Source organism: Uranotaenia lowii, chromosome 2 (assembly GCF_029784155.1).
Source record: "Uranotaenia lowii strain MFRU-FL chromosome 2, ASM2978415v1, whole genome shotgun sequence".
In the NCBI taxonomy this organism is placed as follows: domain Eukaryota; kingdom Metazoa; phylum Arthropoda; class Insecta; order Diptera; family Culicidae; genus Uranotaenia; species Uranotaenia lowii.
This window is the reverse complement of record NC_073692.1, coordinates 431,940,037-431,950,808: the sequence shown is the minus strand read 5'-3', so window position 1 is coordinate 431,950,808 and position 10,772 is coordinate 431,940,037. Positions and strand designations below refer to the sequence as shown.

The following is a 10,772-nucleotide window of genomic DNA, read 5'->3' as shown; positions in this document are numbered from 1 at the left end:
AAATTTTACCTAATACTGAGAATGTTTGCTCCAAAAGAAGGATATGGGGTGGGGTTGGAAAAAGTAAAAAAAAAGTATGAGAAAATTTTGAAAAACAAAATGACTCTCTGGAGCCACTTTTGATGTCAATGCAGAAAACTACATCTCTAGACTATATACTTTTAAGCAAACATTTTTAGTATTTTGTAAGTTTGTTGAATAACACTTCGAAAAAATTGAATGGTTTCTCTGGAGCCACCTTGATTTTCTAACTGAGCTAATCGAAGCCTTTCATCTTTCTATATAAGACAACAGTACTCACTGCATAGTATGCGAGTTTTTTAGGACAGCAAACACGTTAGAAACATTTTTTTTTATATTAGAAAAAAATAATTTGAAAATTTTTAAAAAACAATTGTTTACTCTCTGGAGCCACTTTTGAATATCAAACCTGAAAAAATACCAAAAATTTTCTCTGGATAGTAGATCAAAAATTTCTATTGCTTTCTCACAGCAACTTTTTTTGAAAATTGTTTTAAAAAGATTCTTAAAACAAAGAAAAGTTTTCACTCTCTGGAGCCACCTAAATTCTTTAATAAATTTTCAGCATACCCACCAGAAACCAGAACCAATTTCATCCCGCTTCCATCAGCGCGATTCCATCCATCGTTCGACACATCACGCTGTTTGTTTTTCCGTCAGCACCCGCCGGTTGGAAAATTAATTCATTCAGCATTTTGTGGCGACCGCAGAGCTGCACAGTTCTCTCGAGGGAGTCGTCTAGATCTTTTCGCTCGACTGCACCCAGAGCAGAAAGATGTGTCGAAGACGTTCTAAATTATTGACCTTGTACTAGTTTTACGAACTTGTTGCGCACACCCATTCCTCGGTTAGAATATGTGGAAGGGGCTTGAAATCGGAGAGCACAAGTGTCCCACTAGGCAGTTCCCCCTAGAGAAGTGGACAAGGTCGATTAGAATTTTTGTCTCCTGACTTGGTTTATTTTCTTCTGAGGATGACGACGAAGCTCCGATAAACGAGCAAATAAATCTGGGTACGGATTCTACTCCAACCTTGGCCCTGTCATTGGAAAAACCCCGACTGGGGTACCGCCTGCGAGGCAAAGTGAGGAACCATTTTCGGCTCCAATTGCGGCGGAAATTACCGGCACCGAATCGTGGTGCCGCTCGCTGCAAGCAGATGTAAACATACGTGCGAAATTCTCACAGTGTTTTTGTATAAATAAACTTTCTTTCTTGGGCATCCGATAAACTTTCCTCCGTGCTCGTACCTGTTTGTTAGAATTAGCAGAAACATTTTTGACAATTTCTTTTATTGCTAAGCCAAGCCGCAAAAATCCATTTGAGTCAAATTCGATTAACTGTGACATGTATTCTAGACGGCTAAACGTGCTTCCATGAACCCGGTCATTAGGGAAAATTTACTTTAACTTTATTTCCCGAAGACGGGCGCGTTCTTACAGACCTGCATAGATATCTGGGTCGATCCGAACAAACATGTGCCATGAACTTGACGGGCGACGTCGTTCAACTCGTTTTGTTTTGAAATCTACTGAATGGTGTTTAGATCATGGCTGGTCGTTTTGAAATTTATTGGATCGTTCGTTTAGCGGGCTGATCGATTTGCTTGTTGTTTTTCGGTTGGATGGTTTAAAGATTATTATTCCGAATCCCAGAACGTACGGTATAAATATAGCGATTAAGATAAACTGTTTTGAACAATCGTTTGAATCAACGCCAAATAGTCGATATCAAAACAAGATAGTACAAATTAACATCAGCTTCAAGTCAGTTTCAATCATCCATCGAAGCTATTGCGATTCAATTCAACCGGAAACCATAAGATAAAAGCCCCACATAAAAAACGAAATTAAACAGTGCGCTCAGATGAAATCAATTAATCCGGCTACTGTACAATGACGCGCAACGAATTTGTTGAAGCGTTCTACCGAAATAGAACTGCTGCTGAACAGCAGCAGCAGAAGCTGCAATGGATAAATAAAACCCCTGTGAAAGATTTCCGCCGATTTTTATGCAGACGAATTGCGTCCGTGGGGGGCTTGAGTCAAAAAAATTAACTGTGACTTTTATGATATTTTTTTATGTGTATTTACATACTCGGTGAATGAATTTGTTTTGAACAATAAAACTCATTTCTCAATCCAATGTAAGGATAAAAAATCTTTTCAGATTATTCCACATGCTCTGGAAGTAAAATTTTTCATTCGAATCCCTATGCAGAAACTATCTGTTAATCTAGAATAAGAGGCAATGCAAAGCTGCCTGCCAAGAAAATGCTCATTTTAAATTTTAAAATTCGGCTATGTAGATTGTAAATTTTGTTTATTTGCCCCTAGAATATTGGCTGCTATCCCAAAAAAAAAAATTGAGGCATTTACAATAGATATATTAGAATAAGGTGCAAAAATTGATGCAATTCTGAACATTGTACAGTGAGTGAGCTTCCATTTGAATAGTTTATAATTTTTAACTTGGGTGGTACCGACAATAAAAAAGAATACAAAAAATGCCAAAACAGTTGAAAATAACAATAACGACAAAAAAGTATTTTAAAATTTGTGGAATAAAAGATTAAAAATATATAAAAATTTTGAAAAATAATTCAAAAAATTCTGCAAAATTAGAGATTAACAGAATAAAACTTTCTCTCTGGAGCCACTTTGAAAGTGGCAAGAATGCAGAACATGATTTCAAGAGTCAATTTTAAAAGTTTTTTGTAAACTTCTTTGGAGAGATTGTTGTTGTTTAAAATAAAATCATGACATAGGTGTCTTAATGATCTACTTAATATTATTTGTGCATAATATGATACTTTTTCTAATTTCTTAGTTGGTCACTCAAATCAGATTCAAAACGGTATCTAAAAGTTGAAGTGGATACATTGTAGCCGAAGACAGTATAATAACGTAAAAAGCATATTTTTGCGGAACGTAGAGGGTCGTTGCTGCCATATCGCGCGCTGCTTGGTTCCAGAGAGAGCCAATTTCTATTACGCAGGGTACTTCCGGGAGCATAAATACTACAGCGAGAAAGTAGCCAGGAGCAGTCAATTTCGTTTCGAAGAATCTTTGCAATTAACAGCAATTGACCGATGGAACGAAGATCCGACAGCTTATGACGTCCAAGCAGGGCACAACGATGAGCGTATGGCGGTAAGGGGTTTTTCCAAGGTAGCTCACGAAGAGCGTAACGCACGAACCGGCGTTGAATTGCTTCGAAACGGGCTATCCAGACCGGATCAGTGAATTCTTTGCTCAAATGCATAATAAATCTAAGCATTCTGTTTGTCTTCTTGAGTATCACAGAGTAATGACGCTTTAGTGTCTGTGCAAGTTCAACTTTCGAGTGGAAATCACCCAACACGCGAGCACCGAGCATATGACTGTCTTCGACGAGGAATGGCTCACGAATGGGCCGACGCTGTCGGCTCGCGTGTGCGTGATGCAGAAAGGTAGATTCGGGTTCAACTCCGACAACAACGACAATACTCACAGTGGTTTAGGCTAAAGAAACTATAGTAAACAAAGAGGCGCAATCTGATCCTTTTTGAAATATTGAGCTTGCAACCCTGCTGTAGGGCTGCCTTTAAGATTGCTTTGTTTTGCTCGATTGGAATGACACTGACAGAAAAGCAAAAATTCCAATCATGACATTTCGTCTCTTTGTTTACTATAGGCTCGTTAGTTTAGGCAGTGTGCGTGTGGCTAATAGGTTGGCCCCACACAGTGTCATATGGCTGTCCAACAAAACGTCAAGGTCCTGTATATTCTCAACCCGATGTAACTGCTCATATTATGCATGAAATGATTTTTCCTACGCCCAAACATGATAACAGAGCACTTCGTAATGCTCAAAACAAGTAAATTTTAACCGCACAAATTCACGACTGCGTCCAAAAAACGTTGCAATTCCTAACAATTAGCTTAACTGTGTACGATTAAAAATATTTTTAAAGGCGTCCGCCTACAGGAGAACTCCACATCCAATGATCAGCAAGTTGATGTCGTTACAGAACAGCGTAAATAATAAAGGACCCAGATTGTTGCTTTGGGTTACCAAGGACTTTGGAATGAAGTCAGAAGAATCAGCGGTCCCCATTTTTACAGCCAATCAACGATCTTCGCCTTAGGTAGCTTTTGATTTACGCATACAATCGCTTGGAAAATCCCAATGGAACCAATTTTTTCAGTAGGATATCATGGTTTACAGAATCAAATGCTGCTGAAATATCGGTATAAATCGCGTCTATTTGCTTGCCATGTTTGATATGCAGAAGGATCTAAAAACCATCAGGTTTGAAGTTACCAAGCGTTTGAGAAAAAACCAAGCTGATTCTCAGAAATCCAGTTCCGACAGGGCGATAACATGACATCGTTGACGATCCTCTCAAATACCATCGAGCAGGCAACCTAGCGACATGACACCTCGGTAGTTAAGAACATCTAACGAGCCTATAGTAAACAAATGGACGAAATGTCACGATTGGAATTTTCGATTTTCTGTCAGTGTCATTCCAATCGAGCAAAACCAAGCAATCTTAAAGGCAGCTCCACAGCAGGGTTGCAAGCTTATTATTTTGAAAGGGATCAGATTGTGCCTCTTTGTATGTAACCTCTTTAAGAACATCTTGTTTGTCACCTGCACTGGGAATTTTTTGCTGTTCTAGAGACTGGTTAACAAGTTAAGTGCGACACTTTTTCAATACGCACGCCGGTATTCCATCCTGTTTGGTTGAAAAAATCCTGATCCAGAACATCGATCGGTTAACACGATTACCGGTGTAGTTTTATTGTTCGACAGTTGGCGATTTGTCTTAAAAGACACTGGCAAAATGCACCGCAAAAAGGTGGCATTTTTCAGCAGGTGACATAGCAATACGGTTGTTCAATTGAAGTATAGCTGGAAGCCCTAGCTGGGGTTCACAAATTTCTAGAACTTTTTTTGATTTCGACGAAGCTCATCCTGGGTACAATCCACATAACGACAATAGAAGAGTCGATTTTATATCCGGTATCGTTTAGTAGCAGCTTTTAGTTTGGGCACCTGCGGTTACTTAACTCCCGTAGCGATTTCAAACGTATTTATTTTTTTTTTATTTACATAGTATTCCGTCTCACGACATAGCTTGACGAACATAATTCCTAAAATTCACTCGGTTCATGGCAACCGTTCTCCAATTTCTTGGGCACCCCACGTTCGCCAGATCACGCTCCACTTGGTCTAACCACCTCGCTCGTTGCGCCCCTGCTCGTCTTGTTCCTACCGGATTCGTGGCGAACACCTGTTTTGCAGGACAGTCATCCGGCATTCTCGCAACATGTCCCGCCCAGCGTATCCGGCCAGCCTTCACCACCTTCTGGATACTGGGTTCGCCGTAGAGTCGCGCGAGCTCGTGGTTCATCCTTCGCCTCCACATTCCGTTCTCCTGTACGCCGCCAAAGATGGTTCTTAACACTCGTCGCTCGAATACTCCGAGTGTACGCAGGTCCTCCTCGAGCAATATCCATGTCTCGTGCCCGTAGAGAACAACCGGTCTAATAAGCGTCCTATACAGGTTACACTTCGTGCGAGGGCTAAGTCTTCTCGACCGCAGTTGCTTGTGGAGCCCATAGTAGGCACGACTTCCGCTGATAATTCGCCTCCGGATCTCACGGCTGGTGTCATTGTCTGCGGTCACCAGTGAGCCGAGATAGACAAAGTCTTCGACTATCTCCAGCTCGTCGCCGTCGATCGTGACCTTGTTATTACTGGACAAGCGGGTTCGGTCGGTCTCGGATCCGCAGGCCAGCATGTACTTCGTCTTGGACGTATTAATCATCAACCCAATCCTTCCTGCTTCGCGTTTCAAATAAACATCTAAAACTATTTTTTTCGTTTTTTTTTTTCGTTTGGAATAATGATCTTCAAACTATGTCCTCAGTAGGCGACGGATTACCCGGTTTCGGTTACAGCAATCATATCTCGTAGTACCCATTTATTCGGGAAACGAAAATTTTCATCGAGGACCTGCAAAAATATTCATGAAATGATCATCAATCATTTTCTGACGCGGCTTTCAAATGAATTTAAAATAATTTTGACAGTACATGAATACGGTAAAAGGCTCCTTAGATTTGGCAGATGAAAATATGATAGCTATTCTAAAGCTTTGACTTTGACAGAGAGGATGCTGTCAGTTGAGTGAAGATTGAGCGTTTTCATAGAATACAAAACATCTTTGTACATTAAAATGTGTATAATGTGATACTAATCATTTCCATGAATTTAAACGAATAAAAGTAAATCGAAAAGCGCCATTTCAATATTCCTGTAAGGTGACAAAGCTAAGATTTTTAAAAGAGTTAACCAACGTTTTCAAAATCATAACATCTTATTGGGTATTGTATAACTGTAGATACTTGTATTTGCTTTATAAAGGGTGATAAGGTCGAAATTTGGTCAAGTGAAAACGCGTGTAAATCGGTGAAATCGTTTATTTAAAAATTCAAATTAAATGTTCAAGTTTAATTAGTATAAAATTCAGGAAAAATATTCAGTTAGGCTTCCGCTTTTCCAAATCCGAATTGCTGAGCCTTACGCTTAACCCCTGCCATCAGATTTTGTACAGCCACCTTGTCCACCTTCTTCGCCGCAGAAAGCCAGTTTGCCTTGAACTGCTGCTCGTCCTTAGCAGTTTTTTTGGTCTTCTTTAGGTTCCGCTTGACAATAGCCCAGTATTTCTCAATTGGGCGGAGCTCTGGCGTGTTGGGAGGGTTCTTGTCCTGGGGAACCACCTGCACGTTGTTGGCGGCGTACCACTCCATGGCCTTTTAACCGTAATGGCAAGATGTCAAATCCGGCCAAAACATTACGAAACAACCGTGTTTCTTTAGGAAAGGCAGCAGACGTTTATACAAACACTCTTTCACGTAAATTTCTTGGTTGACAGTCCCGGAAGCTATGAAAATGCTGCTTTTCAAGCCACAGGTACAGATGGCTTGCCAAACCAGATATTTCTTCGCGATCTTTGACAGTTGCTTGTAGTCGGCTTTGACGTAGGTTTCGTCGTCCATTACCACGCAGTCAAACTTCGTCAGCATCGTCGTGTACAGCCTCCGGGATCGCGCTTTGGCCGTCGTATTTTGTTTATCATCGCGATTTGGAGTCACTACCTTCTTGTAAGTCGATAGTCCGGCTCGTTTTTTGGATCGATGCGCGGTTGTCGACGATACACCCAGCTTATTTGCGGCATCTCGGAGAGAGAGTTTAGGGTTTCGCTTGAAACTACCGGCAACTCTCTTTGTCGTCTCAGCGGCTTCCGATTTTCGATTTCCCCCGATCCAGACTTCCTGGCTGTCGACAAATGTTCCCCAAACACTTTAATTACATTAGTAACGGTTGATTTGGCAACTTTTAGCGATTTTGCCAGCTTTGCGTGCGAGTAGCTCGGATTTTCGCGATGCGCCAGCAAAATTTTGATACGCTGCTCTTCTTCCTTGGACGGCATTTTGACAACTGAAGAGTGAATTCCAAAATCGAAATAGGAGCAACATTCTACACACACACACACACACACCTTCAAAATGAGGGGTGTTCAGGTTTTTTCAACGCAAAATTGAAAGAAATGCGTCAAGTTGATATTGACTAAATTTTGACAGTATCACCCTTTATGACTTAATGTTCGAACATTTTCCAAAAAGATCACTTGAAATTCAAGCCTGATTATTTCAGAGTGGAGTGGACGAAATTTCAAAATTTAAGTTTCACTCGAATCCTTTGCTTTTCGGCCTCTTCCTCGGTTTCTCCAGGAAGCTGACCAGACTGATTAAGGCAACGATGGATGAAACACAGAGCTGTGTGCGGATTTCGGGTGAATTGTCGAGTTCATTCGAATGGTGCAGGTGTCTTCAACAAGACTGTGATCTATCCTTCACGATGTTCAACGTGGCGCTAGAATGTGTAATTCGACGAGCGGTGAATGAAATGCGGGGCACGATTTTCAACAGATCCAGTCAACTCATCTGCTTTGCCGATGACATTGATACAGTCGGCAGATCAAAGGAAAAAGCTAATTTTCCGAGTGGAGTCGCCACTAGCGCTCAGAGCTGTCAAACCTCATGATCAAAGTAGCAGAGAAAACACAGGAAAATCAACAAAACATGGCACTGTGTTGTACTATGAGAAATCACGCGGACAAAAATCGGAAAAAAATCCAATTAATTTTTTATTAGGAAGAAGACACTTTGTTTAAAAAAGCTTGTATTGCAGAACTCTTCCATTCTTAAGATATTGGAAAATAAGGAAAAATTGCAAAGATATATATGTTAGATAAAAAGTAACAAGGCAAATTTATGATCACTGATTACAAAACATTAAAAAACAATACATTGATGTGAACGTTAATATCTATGAAAATACAGTGTTGAGATGCTTCAGAATCTCTAATAACAATATAAAGTATGAGAAAATTAAGGAAATTCAAAATAAAAGAAATAATAACAGTTTTCGGACGAGATCATTTAGGTCCGGCTGATTTTTTTCATGTTTAACGTGGATATTTAACAAGTTCTGACAAGTTCAGTTTCGATCTCTAGATTTGAAGCTTTTTTAGAATATTCAGCATATCATTGTCCAAATGATCATTCTCAAATAATCACTAAAACGATCTCACAGTTGAGTTGCTAATATCATCGAGTGATTCTCTTAACATGAATATTTCTATATTTTTAACCTTATCTTCCAGATTCAATTCATTAAGATTGTCAAGTCTTGTGTTGTTTCTTCAGTTACTGAAGTTCAGTTTCATTGTTTTTTTTCTGAATTTAGAGAACTCAGGATCTTTGTTTAAGGTACCAAACTCATTTGCATTTGGATCTGATTTTTCAACGATAACTGATTCTGTGTTTTAAACATTTAATCTCTATTTTAATTTTTTTTTCTAACGATCATTTTTGCACTTATACTCCTTTGGCTTTGAGGGCATCGAATGAAACTTTTGTCACATTCAGATTAACAATCGGATAACAATCTTTTTATCTGATGAGAATCATATTCATAAACATTTCAGGAAAATGTTTTTTTTTTTGTTTTTCAAACATACAAAATTGAAATACACTTATGGTGCAATTTCTGCTTAGGCTCTGATTGTAACTTTGAATCGCTTTATTTTTAATTTTATTTAATACTTTGTTTTTCAAAACTTTATTTGAAATTATGAATTAAATTTGAGATACTGAATTGTGGTTTTGAAACCTGATTTGAATTCAATTATTTTGTACATTTTTTGAATTCTGTATTCTATGTTTCAAATCTTCATGATATTCCTAATTGTCATAAGGTAAATATTTCTTGATGAAACACAAACCAGATGAAATTATGAAATAAAAAAAATTTAAAATATCTATCCGGTAATTTTTCTAAATCCGAGAATTTTAGTTAGTGATAAGGGTATTGAAAAAAATGATAATTAAATTTTGCATTTTGCAGCTCAAATCAGAGCTTTCATTTTTGACAAATTGCTAAACTGTTTCGTAATGTTTGCACGTGATTAATTAACAATTTTTATTTGAAGATACTAGAAACTATCTTCTACGCAGACAACATGGCTATTTGAAGACATTATACTGAACTCATGTCCAGTTTTTTTACACGTTTAAAATGTTTTGCATTCTATGGAAGAGCATTTGAAAAAAAAAATCGAATCAGAGGGTCCCCACGAACAAGAATTGCCCCGGGCCCCCGGCGCCTTAATCCGGCATTGATTAAATCTCCGGATAAAACTGGGCAACCGGCAACCACATGTTATGTCAATTGATTTCAAAACATAATTTCACTTCGTCATTTGTTGAAGATAGATTCGAGATGGAAAATCATTTAAAAACTATTTTTTTTTTTGCGGTCTAACACTAGATCGAGAGCACGATATGAAAAAAAAACTGATTTAATCGTATTTGGATCAGGTTTGTAGATTTTCTCAAGAGTGCCTTAATGAAAGATTATTTTGCTTCGTCACTAGAGCAGCGGTGTAGTAAGTAGTAATTGGAACCATGCCAGGAAGGTATGAGTTTCACTTCTAATTTAAGATGTGTCGCGAGAAGATCTACGAGCGAAAGAAACTTCATAACACTGCTGTTTTCATCCTTTAATTGTAAGGAGTAACACTCGCAAGAATTGACAAACTAATTAATCCTCTGATGCATCACTTGATTATTGGATTATTTTACTACAGACGGTTACAAAATCACTCGACTCAAGTTCTTTCCGCAATCGGCTTATGTCACAAACTAACTGAAGAACCGGCCGCTAGCTAGAAAGTCCAACTGAGAAGACCACAGCGCCAACCTTATAACGAATGTATTGCGGCAGAGTGTGGTCCTACCGATCGGATGGCGGTCTGTTCTATTTGATAATTCCTCGGATTGAAGCAGCTAGGCCGAGGTGCGTACCGTACTACCCATACTGATTTGCGAGCTAACTATATGTAGCTTCTTCTCTTGCGCCGATGCCGATGGCTGGAAATCTGCGGAAAATTTTCCACCACCATATACCCACCAAGTGAAGACGCAAATCCGCAATCCGCCTACCCGGCGATGGTTCCCTATCTGTTATTGCAGCTAATGCCATGCCAAAATGACGACTACGACGACGTCAAGGATCGTTACTCGCCGGGATGTACGATCGGGACGTTGTGGATCTTCTCCCTAGGGTGGTTCATTGGGACCGGAATTGTTTATGTAGAGCGAAAATAAATATTTTCATGAACCCCATATATTC

General features: G+C 39.2%; 1 protein-coding gene across 3 annotated transcripts in view; it reads right to left on the bottom strand.

Annotated features, from left to right (window-relative positions):
• LOC129745170 (restin homolog) overlaps window positions 1-10,350 on the bottom strand; it is a 39,497-nt gene extending 29,147 nt beyond the window's left edge. Inside the window, exon 1 of one of the 3 annotated variants that reach the window (XM_055738086.1) lies at window positions 10,230-10,350. The gene's annotated coding sequence lies outside the window, so the exon portion shown is untranslated. The remainder of the gene's footprint in view (window positions 1-10,229) is intronic. The other 2 variants (XM_055738085.1, XM_055738084.1) reach the window with 2 other exon arrangements.
• Window positions 10,351-10,772: the final 422 nt, after the last annotated feature.